Source organism: Fukomys damarensis, unplaced genomic scaffold (genome assembly GCF_012274545.1).
Source record: "Fukomys damarensis isolate Sample0158 unplaced genomic scaffold, DMR_v1.0_HiC HiC_scaffold_14, whole genome shotgun sequence".
NCBI classification, from domain to species: domain Eukaryota; kingdom Metazoa; phylum Chordata; class Mammalia; order Rodentia; family Bathyergidae; genus Fukomys; species Fukomys damarensis.
The window spans coordinates 70,038,252-70,050,041 of record NW_022900926.1 but is presented as its reverse complement, the minus strand read 5'-3'; the positions used below and the strand labels follow the sequence as shown (position 1 = coordinate 70,050,041).

General features: G+C 38.5%; 1 long non-coding RNA gene across 1 annotated transcript in view; it reads right to left on the bottom strand.

Moving 5' to 3' along the window:
• LOC117285994 overlaps window positions 1–11,781 on the bottom strand; it is a 31,257-nt gene extending 19,476 nt beyond the window's left edge. Inside the window, exons 1-2 of the long non-coding RNA XR_004517104.1 lie at window positions 11,736–11,781; window positions 10,141–10,319 (exon numbers count right to left, since the gene is read on the bottom strand). This is a non-coding gene — a long non-coding RNA (uncharacterized LOC117285994). The remainder of the gene's footprint in view (window positions 1–10,140; window positions 10,320–11,735) is intronic.
• Window positions 11,782–11,790: the final 9 nt, after the last annotated feature.

Here is an 11,790-nt window from a genome sequence, read left to right as displayed (position 1 = left end):
GGTTTTTTTTTTTTTTTTTTTTTTGATCAGATTATTCTTCTGCTTAAAAACCTTCATTGGATTCCCATCATTTGTAAAACAAACCCTACATTCGTTATCATAATCTAGATGATTCTGCACAACTTGGTGCTGGCCCTTTTCTTCAGTCTCATTCTCAGCACTCTTCCTGCCCCTTCCCTTACCATACTAACCCCTTTCTGTTCTTCGCATCTCTAAACAGCTTGGAGTTCCTCCTGCCCCCTTGGGTTAGGAGGCTCCTTTTCATTCTAAGGGACTTACCATACAGCACACTTTACAGGGGACTTCCTAAGCCTCTGTCAAGGTATTCTCTGCTACTCTGTCCTAACTGGCTTCTTCATAGCATTTATTACAGCTTTTAATTGCACATGTGCTCATTTTTTAACAATCATTTCTCACTTATTAGAACCTAAGATCCAGAGGAGTAGAGACCATGCTACTTACTCATCATGTTATCCTCAGTCCCTGCACAAGTCTTCCCATACAACTGGCTCTTAAAAAGGTTTGTTGAATAACAGGTTAGTCAATCTCTTGCTGTTTAATTTTTATTGGTGTTTTAACATTTTCTTGTTGATTTATAAAAACTTCAAGAACCCTTTAAATATAGTATGAATGCTTTGTCTTTTACTCTGGTTTTTCTGCGGTGTTTTGGGCCCATAGATGTTTTGGCTTTTATGTACTCAATTCTGTCTTCTCTTTCTTCTAAGATTCAGAGTATCAAGCTTCAGCCAGAATTATCCATTATGAATTCATAAATATTCACCTCCATTTTCTTTCATCTCATATGTTAATATTTTTATCTACATTACAACCTTAAATTTATAATACATTTGTTCTATTATGGGATATGATGTAAAATTTAATTTATCCCAACACTATTTATTCAATATTTCTTTCATTTATGGCTTATTTGAAGTTCCCCATGTAATACATATTACATGCTTATAAGTATTTGGTTGGATTCTAGAAATCATGACAATATTCCCTTTACTTGTCTGTTTATTCCTGAATCTGTACCACACTGTTTTACTACTTGATAAGGCCAATATCCATCGGCTATATTCAACATTTTGAAAATTTTTTTATCTATTGTAGTTCACATGTTTTCCCTCCAGATAAACTTAAAAGAAAGAATTCCCAGTAGAGTTTGAGTTGAAATTGCATTTGATTTATAGTTTAATTTGGGGAAATTGAAATCTTAACATTATTAAGACTTCCCTCCCAGGAACATAGTCCACCTCTTAATTTAATTCTTTTTAATTTAAGATTCTCAATAAAAAATCTGGTTTTACATATAGAGCCCAGTCCTTTATAGGCTAACATGGTAGACACCACCAGGCCCTGATTCACCAAATGCCCTCCACGTTCCCGTATGCTTCTCAGGGACAGCTTACTGTGCATGCCTACATCTGTATGAGGGATCTATTCTGGCTATATGTTAGCAAGGCAAGATGAAAATCTGGAATCTACATCCCCGCCTTAGTTATTTTCTCATAACTGGGACAAAATACCCAACTCCCACAAGGAGAGGTTTATTTTAGCTCACAGTTTATAAAGGTTCCAGTCCATAGTTGGCCAGCTCCAAGGCAGGGAGGCCTGGCACAGGAGAAACAGTTTATAGCATGCAGGCAAGAGGCAGCCTTCCTTCTTCTTTCTCTTCTTATTCCATCCAGGCTGCAAGTCTATTGGTTGATGCCACCCACACCCAAGGTGGGTCTTCCATCTTCAGTAAGTCCATCATCCATGAACAGAACTATGCTAGACCAATCACTGGACTAATCCAGTATCACACACCAATGATCCAGTCACTCCCAAAAGCTCCACCTATCAGCCTTGAGGACACACCTATGGTAGACATAAGCCATAACAGTCTCCTGTGACAACAATGAGTGAAGTGTATGAGATGCTTAACTTTATGTGTCAGTATGACTGGGACATGAGGGATGCAGATTAAACAATGTTCCAAGTGTGCCTGTGAGGATGTTTCCAGGTGAAATTAGTGTTTGAATCAGTGGCCCAAGTAAAGATTGCTTTCCTGATGTGGGCGGGCATCATCCAGTCTGTTAAGGGCCTGAAAAAAGAAAAAGGTCAAGAAAGGGGGCATTTACTCTCTGTCTATCTTTTTCAACTAGGACATCAACCTTCTCGTTCTTGTCTGGGACTTACACCAGCAGCCCTGTGGTTCTGAGATCTGCACCACCAGCTTTCACTGGTCTCCAGACTGCAGACAATAGATACTGAGATGCCTCAGCCTCCATAACTTCAGGAGCCAATTCTTTATAATAAATCATGTGATGTTTGTGTGTGCTGTGTCTACACATTCTGTTTCCATAGACAGCCCCATCTAATACAGCAGGTAAACACCCAGCTTCCTCTTCCTTCAGTTGGAATGACTCTGATGTCTTCTAACAGCGTGTCCCAAAAGGCTCCCATGGAGGGGCAGTCTGTTTGCTCCCAGGAGGACTGGCTTAATAAAGCATCCTCTGTTTCCTTCCCTTCTTCATCTCCCATGCTCATTCTCAGACTGTGATACACCAGATCATTCTTGAATAAACAACTCTAACGCTCATCTTCATCTCAGGGTCAGTAGAACTCAAACTAAGACACGCCCCTTATGTAGTTTTGGTTCTATTATAAATAGGATTTTTAAAAAATTATGACATAACTATATCCACAAGAAAACTTTTCATTCTTTTGTGTGTGGCAGAGAATTATGGGCAGATAACATCATATTCAAATACAAGTTTTTGGCATGTAAACATTATAACTGTTAAAACGTTTTACATATATGCTTGTGCTTCAAGTTACTGCATATTTTATACAAATATACAGATATAGCATCTGGAGTTGTATGTACAGCCCCCATATATACTGTACTTCAGAGGCAACTTGAAGAATTTTCAAGAGTGACTTGGATTATGTACAATTTTAACTTCACTTCTTGTTTTTAGAAACTAACCTGGATATCTTTGGATATCTCTGGCACCAATTCTGCATTAATTTATTAGTTTTAATAGTATTTCAATTGATTCTCTTAGTCTTGCCAGGTAGAGGATTATATTAATAGGAAAAATAAGAATTTTGTCTTTTTCATTATTTATGCATATAATTTCTTTCTGTTTTATTGAATTTACTAGAAGTTTCAGAACAACACTAAGTACTGGAGGTAAAAGGAATATCCTTGATTAATTTCAGGCTATAGAGAGATAGGATGTTTCTCTTTTAATTGGGAGAGAGGAAAGAAGAAGAGTTTGGGGAACACATTTCCAAAGGCAACTTATTAAACTTATCCAAAGGCAATTTATTAAAAAATGTTACATGCAAGATGAAATAAATTTCAAGTTTTTTCCTAGTATGAAGTATTTTCTGATTTTGGTTTAGCTTTTGAGATAGAGTCTCATAATATAATCCAGGCTGGCCTTGAACTAACTCTATAGCCTCAATTGACCATGAACTATTGATAATCCTCCTTTTTTAGCCTCCCAAGTCCTGGTATTACAGGTTTGTGCCACCCTACTCCATTTATTTTCTGATGTTTCAAAAACGCCATTCTTAGTAAACTTAATTCTCCTGACTTAAAATAAGTTTAATTTCTATAAGCTCATCAACAATTCAAGTCCATCTGAGATATTCTCTGGCTGCTTTATTTTCATTACTCTTTTGAGTGAGCGGGTCATATTCTTCCTCAGATTGGTCTGGGACTTTCAAAGTTTGGGGCAATTAATTTGTAAGCTAGAAAAATTAAACCTGTAATATGTAACAGGGATCTGGAGTTCCACAGTCACACTGTGAATATATTTGTGTGCCAAATTCATACATCTCAGGTAACTATTTATGTTCTTACTAGTTCTTTTTTTTTTAAATTGAGTTTATCGGTACATTTTAGGTATACAGTACAGTTACAGTCATTATTAGTATCTTGTACCTTTACATGACAGGTCTTGGTTCTCATTTTTTCCCTTTGTCCCTGCCCTCCTTCGCTCCCTTTACTAGTTCTGACAGACCCAAATATATAGATTTTCATGCACAGAAATCTCACAGAATATGTCTATCTGTGTCTCATCTTGGACTCGGTAAGGTATCTCAGTACCTATCCAATGTATATCTTCTTATGTTCAAGGTGGCCACATACATTTTTTCACATGTACAAAATTATGTACACAAAAGACACAATTTCACCATTTTTGTAATTGCAAAAGACTGGAAATGTCTTAAATGTCTACCAATAAGTTACAAGCTAAATAAATTGAGATACTTCCAATGGATTTGGCCTTAAAATAGGTTTACTCGAGCCCAGTAGAAAGTGTTAGTTTCCCTGTCATCTTCCACTTTAGTACAGCTTAGAAACCTCTTTTACTAGTCTGGGGAAAATAAGGAGAGGGCAAAAAGTAAGGTGCACCAAACAATTTTCAATGTATATCCATGAGGACAAAAGTGAGAGATGAAAATTACAGCTAGGATTTCTCCTGGAAGAAGTTTTGCCCTTTCTATACTAACAACAGATGGACGCAAACATAAAATCCCTGCCATCTGACATGTATCTTGGCAGAAACATCCCTTGCTCTCTTAGTATCTTGCTTGACAAGGACTGCTACAATATGAAATCAAACAAAATGCCAAGCTAGTAAAGTAATGCTCAAAATGAAATTTAGAGGAGGATATCTGATATCACTTCCACATTTTAAATTTACCTTAAATTTTTATATTTTATACCCACATGAAATGTAAATTGTATTTTGTGTCTATGTGAATGTGTCTATTGTCTCCAGAGCACTGCTCAGCTTTATGATCATCCAATGTTAGATACAGGAAAGATATTCACCCAAGCCATTTCCTCTTCTTCCTAGGAATCACCTAGACTACATTTCCAGGCTCCCTAGCTCATAGGTGTGGTCAGGTGTCTAGTTTGGGTCAATAGAATGCTGTGTGTAGAGATGAACTGTGTCACTTTTAAGCCTGACCCCCCCTAAGGCTTCTATGCAATTCTCTGTCTTTCCTTGTTTCCCAGTTGTGTGAACAGAATCCAGTGAAATCTTGGTTGAAGGGAGCCTGGGTTCCTGAATCACTTTGTGAACAGCTGCCCACCAACACTCAATTGAATTGTATGTGACTAGAAAGAGAAGTAAATCTTGTTAGGTAAAGCTGTTGAGATTTGGGGATTGTTTGTTATAGCAGTTGGTATTTTATTACTAATGCACTCAGGTCCATATATTTCTGATTCAGTTTTTGATTTCTCAATAAGCAATACTTGGCTCATTCTGAGGTAAGTGTCTAACCTTGGGGTGTTGCAGGGTCACTTCAGGTGCCCACTCTTGCAAGTTGAGAGTTATTCCCACAAAGGGGAGTCATTGTGTTCAGGGCCGCCATTATAAGAGTGTCTCCTACATGAAGAAAGATAATAATCAGGAAGAAGTTAAGACCCACAGAACCTCTTCTGCTGACTATCAGGGTAGGACAAAGAGCAAAATTTCCATCATTCTTTCCATTCCTCACATATCCCTTTAGGACCTGTCCTTCACTCTTGGAGATAGGTAACCCTATCCCCTGGGAAATATAGATAGCATAAAAGTTAAAAGACCATTTCTGTTGGACATTGTGATCAAACATTCAGCCTATTCTCCTTACTTGGGGAACATAAGGATGCAAAATGCCTGTTATCTTCTCTCCAGGGAACAGAAACATGAGTGGCAAAGAAGACACTCCTGTTAAATGAATAGTGACATTCAGTCATGGAACACTGAGGTTTAGGCGAACAACTGCAGTGGACATTTGACATTTTTAAAAATCCTGGCCCAGCACCTCAGCTCTCTTCCTTTTGAGGAAAGTCCTGTTATCTGAGTTGAATGGAGGCAAGACCTTCCCTCTTTTCACAGAAACTAAAGAATAAAATACCCTCCGCTGCTCCTTCCTCCCCAGTACCTCCTGCCCCAACTGATAGCAAGAGTATGATCAGCCTATTGAATGCTGCCACTCAGGAATTTGAATCTTCAACAAGTGAAGCAAAGGTGAAGAAAGGGTTCAGAATGCACATCCAGTGGCAGTGTCTCTGGGCAGAGGCAGAAGTCTCTGGCAGTGTGAAGGTCCCTGAAGAGGTGTCCTAACCAATTCTTAGACCTGCCCCCAGGGTTGTGATCCCTGGTTGCTGGTTGAACGTAGGTCTCAAGTCTCCCTATTAATTGTAGGAGCCACTCAATCTCCTTCTGATAAATTCTTTTTCTCCTTAAACCAGGAACCATTCTTTTGTTTGTTTGTTTGTTTGTTTGTTTTTGGTATCAGGGATCAATTCAGGTCCTTGTGCTTGCAAGGCAGGCGGTGGAACCACTGAGCTAAATCCCTGGCCCCAGATACCATTCGTAATGCTTGCAACTAAGAATCTTGACTGGTAACAATAATTTTTTCTTCTTTTTTGACAATCTGACAGACATAGTGTTTAAATTCTTGAAAGTGACAAGGCACGTGTTATAAGATCCACCTCTCAGATGTAGATCACTAAATTAATTAAAGGCTGAGATATCTTTCTTCTTTACAAACGCAAAAGGCTGTGAAAGGAAAAAGATCTGAATCATGGAGAGCATACTAGAAACCTTGCTGCATTTTTTTTAAAGCACCTGCTGGGGCTGGGGATTTAGCTCAATGGTGCTGCTGCCTGCAGGCACAAGGTCCCCAGTTCGATCCCTAGTACCAAAAACAAAACAAAACAAAGCACTTGCTGGCTCTTGAGTGTCTTTCTGGGGTGACAATTTAGTCTCAACCCCCCCAAAGATAATCAGGCCTGACCACTTGTCCCTGCAAACAGGGGAGTCTGGAGGCGTCTTCTCCAGTTACTGTCACCAGAGTGGGGCTTTTTAGTAGATAGGCTACAAAGGACCATCACTGCATGAAGGGAAGCCCAGAGACAGAGAAGAATGAGGGGAGGAGGTACAGCTAGTTACAGTGCAAATGAAAGAAGGGACAGGCCACCTTATGATGGAAGAGCCTTCCTTCAGGGTCCCCGTGGGAGTGCTACTGACTAACTCTGACAACAGAAGTGTTTCCATAGACCCTTAAGGTTGACCCAGGTCCATTCCACACACTTGAACTCTACCAGATGATAACCTATGCCTCCATTGTGGAGTTAGGCAAGGAATTCAACTTTAATCAGCACCACTCCTTTTACCCTCTCTGTGACTGGGTTGGGAAACAGGCCTCTCCTCCCCTTAATGGGCCTAGCTTTCCCAGTACTGACCCTAATACACAAAGAGCAATCAGCTCTCATATGCCTAACTCCAAAACCATGTTTATAACACCCCTGTCTGGTCAGCCCACTTACCACCTTTTTAAGTGAGAAGGGGGCTGTAGAGACATCCCCTCCAAGGAGTGGCCTGCCAGGAGGATCACCTGTCCAGTGTGGACAGAACTTACAAGATAAAGTGGTAAGAAAGTGGAGCCAGAATCCCAGCTTTAGAAGCAGGTTTAACACTACCTGCTCCTACCTTTCCTGAGCTCAGGCATGGGTATTATATGGCATGTCTTTCTCACATGAGTTTTCACAGCATCATCTCCTGCTGACTCTGTGTAAGCTTGGCCCAATATGCCCTAAATCTATTGGCTATTCTCTGAAAGTCATGCATTTAAAACTGTACAAGTCTTTGTTTAAGAACTTTAGTGTGTCTGCAAGAATTAAACAGTACACCAGGTGTTTCAGGTACAGAGAGGTTAGCCCTGAGGCCAGTTTCCCAGTGACATCCCACACTCAGGGGAAGTTTTATGAGAATCACTTGGACAGGTCTCAGAACCCCTCCAAAGCTGGAAGGGTGGTTGTGGGTGGATGGAGCCAAAGGCTTCACAGCCCTTGGCTACCACCCCAGAGCAATCCTCTTTCAAAAAGGAGGGAAAATAGCAGAGAAGAAGAAGAGAAACAGGAAAAATTAAAGTAGTAGAGGAAGAAACAAGTTTAAAACCAGTTTTTGTTTTCTCTAATAACACAATAAATACCAAATGCAAAAATGTTGAAAAAATTAAGAAAAAGTTGACCTGTAATCTAATAAAATTAAGAAAAAGAAGTTGACCCATAATCTGATAACTTGGAGAAAATCATTATTATAATTGTTCTGTATGTACCCATATGTTTCTATGAAAATTACAAAGATAATTTAAAAATAATAGACATATATGTATAAACACACACCAATATACAAACATTCACATATACATGAACAGTACACAGTACTAATCCATTGTTCAATTTTTCTCTTAATTTATGGTGAAACTCTTATGTCATAAATAAGTTAATATCATAGTCATCATTGTTATGATGGTTAAGTAGTAGTACTCTGTTATATACACAGCACATTTACATACCAAATCTCTTATTAGTGGACTTTTCAGTATTATAAAAAATGTTTCCATTACTCTCACATATTTTTGCAAACTTCCTTGGTTCTTTCCCAGAAGTACAATTGCTAGGTAAAAGTATACACTTTATAAAAGGATCTTCACAGATTGCCCGGCAGAAAAGTCATACCAATGACTACTAGCACATGTGGGTGTCGTATCCACCTCTCTACATCCTTTAGCTCTTCAGCCATCTAGGTTGTTAATACAATACCTTTGCTTGGTTTTGGATACAAGTGCAGCTGAACTACCTCTCACATCACCAACAATTTGGTAATGTATTTTCTTTGCATATCTTTTACTTGGAGTGTTCATTTTTACTTTCTTGTTGATTTTTAAAAACTGCATTGAAAGGTCTTAGTTTTGCCATGTGTTGCTGTTGAACTGACACTTAAGATTGAAAATAAAAAGTAATAATGCAAGAAATATTTTAAGTAATAAAATTAAAAATAAAGAAAATATCACTTTGAAATCCAAAGAACGGGAAATTTAGATGATACAAAATAAAGCCAGGATAGAGAGAAAAAACTTTAAGATGGGGAAAAAAAACCCAAAATAAAAATAACCAATAACAATAACAACATAAAAGAGAAATTCCAGAACAATTCTAATTTGTATAATAGAAGCTGCCTATAAAAAGACAAGAAAACAAAAATTGCTAGTAATAGAGGACAATAGGATGTATCCTACACAGGCTATGGATAGTATCTTGGATCTTTAATCAAGTTCTCTGTAGAGATCTGCAGAGTAGATCAAACATTAAATAGTCTCCAAATCTTTTTCAGTGCTCTACACTTGTCCAGACCATTAGCAAATCCTCCTGAGGAGGCCAAATCCATTTAAAATGACACTTAAGAAGAGAAGACACAAAGGAAGGTAAGAAAAGAACAACAAAGCACAGGGTGGAGTCTTGATGGGAACTGGTAATCTGTCATTCTGATCCTATTGTCTCTTCTTTTTGTCCACTAATTAGATCAAGCAGCTATTAGAGGCACAGACACTAACAAGTAACTCCTTTGGAAGAAACTATAACCAGTGGGATGACTTACTCCACCTACTTTCTGTTTCATGAAGGATGGAATGAAGTAAACAAAATTTCAAGGAGATCTATGTACTGGGAAAGGTTTTACTTAAAAGTACAAGATTGTTTAAAAAGGGCAAAGGTGTGCATAAACTGCATGCATGTTCATTTAGTTTTAGCAGGAATAGTGAGAGATCAGTTTTGCTATTTTCCCCATTATAAGCATGAGAATACTAAGGTTCAGAAAGGATAAATCACTTGCTTTATCAATGTGCTCCCAATAGTCATTATGGAGCTAAAATAAAAAACAACTTTAGACCAGTGCTGTCCAGTAAAAATATAATGCAAGCTACATATATATGTCAAAAAGTGAAAGAAGGGTGTAGCTCAGTGGTAGAGCACTTACTTAGTATGCACAGGCACTGGGTTAGACCCCACTGAAATGAACTTTAATATAATTTATTTAACCCAGTATATCCAGACTACTACTATTTTAATATGCAACCAACATAACATTTTCATTTCTTTCTTTCCATGCTAAAATTTTCAAATCCAACGTTTTACACTAACTGTACATCTGAATTTGCAGGAGGCACATTTTAAGCACTGAAGTACATTTCAAGTACTTAAAAGCCATGTGTGTCTATGATCTACTGCCCTGGAGAAGCCAGCTCTATACCAGTGGTTCTCAGATATAGAACCCAGCCCAGCAGCAGGAGCATCATTACCTGGGGCCTTGTGAAATGCACACATCCTTGGCTTCATTCCAAATCTGCTGAATCAGAGGGTCTGGGAGTAAGACCCAGCAATCTGCCTTTCAACAGCCTCTTCAGACAGTTCTGACACAAGACAGAGTTTGAGAATCATTGCTCTAGACAACTGCCTCTCCGTGCCAGTACAAGTAAACCTAGGACAGAGAAACTAGGTTAGTAGAGAGGAAAAAGAACCCTCTTCTTTGAGATAAGTAGTTCTTGTAGATGAAGTTCATATTCTTTTGTATAGAAATATTCTCATCTAGATATGGCTTAATTTCTTAGGACTATGGGATGAATTACCACCCAATTTAATTTAGCATTTTGTTTATTTGTTTTTGTGGTACTAGGGATTGAACCCAGGGTCTCGTGTATGCTAGACAAGCACTCTACCACTGAGCTAAAACCCCAGGCCCACATATCATTTTGTTTAAAAAGAAAAACTAGTAACCACCTATACTATTATCTTAAGTTAATTCTTTCTCCCATCCATAAAATGGAGAATGTTTAATAAATATTAGCAACTTTAAAAAATAGTAGTGTATAAAAACAAAAAAGTCAGCAGAAGTGACTGATACTTTTAAAAGGTTAAAAAAAATAGTGGGCAGGAAGGTAATATTATAGATTTTTGAGCTGAGAAGCCAGAGCTGATTCAATTTTATTTCTTAGAACATTAGATTTGCTGAGGGTAGGATTCTTGCCAAAATCATTAAGAAAAATGATTCTGAGCATGCCTTAAAGTTGAATGTTTAGTAAACAGGAATTACCAATAAAGAAAATCAGGAAGCCAAAGTGTTTCTTTTTATGAACTCACATCCTGCCATAGAAACGCTGGATAGGAAATAAAGACTGATGCACTCCCAACTGTATACTAAACTGGCAATTATTTCATCAAGGAAAATCTGAGCAAAACCTCAGACTCAGTGAAGACAGAGGGAGAAAGAACATGAAAGGTTTGAATGTCCCAAGAAACCAAAGGCAACCAATAGCTACAATTAAACATGATCTGGAGGAAAAATGTACACAGAAATCTCTACTCTGTGATTTTTGGGTTCCTTAGGGACCGCCTGTCCCTTTCATGTTTTTCAATACTTTCTTCAGACTTCTTTCTCAAAAGCAATGTATATGTGTGTCCACAAAAGTAGACTCATAAAATGAGATTTATTTCTTCTTCTCTTGCTTGTTTTTCATTTTGATTTTTCCATGGTTCTCTTTAGCTTTTCCAGGTTTTGGAGACGGGATTTTTACTTTGCTCCTCACTTTGTTTCAGCTTGACCAGAGAACACGCTGCAATCATCCCTCTAACACCTTATCTTTCCACCCTCAAGTGGAAAGGCCAGGGAGTCCTTTCTCCTCGAGGCAAGTTCTCTCAGTTTGGGGGTAGATGGCAGGAGCTAATCTCTATTGGCTGCTCAACCCTCCTCAAAGCAGAATCGTAGGTAATATCACACACACAAACACACACACACACATCCTTCCAGCCCTATCACACCAACTCGCCACTCCACACAATCCTTAAAACACGCACGCACCTCCTCCTCCTCCACCTCTCAACCTCTCGCACACCCTACCCTGCACGCGAGCCAGGATGCCGGCTGCCACAGTAATGCTCAGCTCACTCGGCGG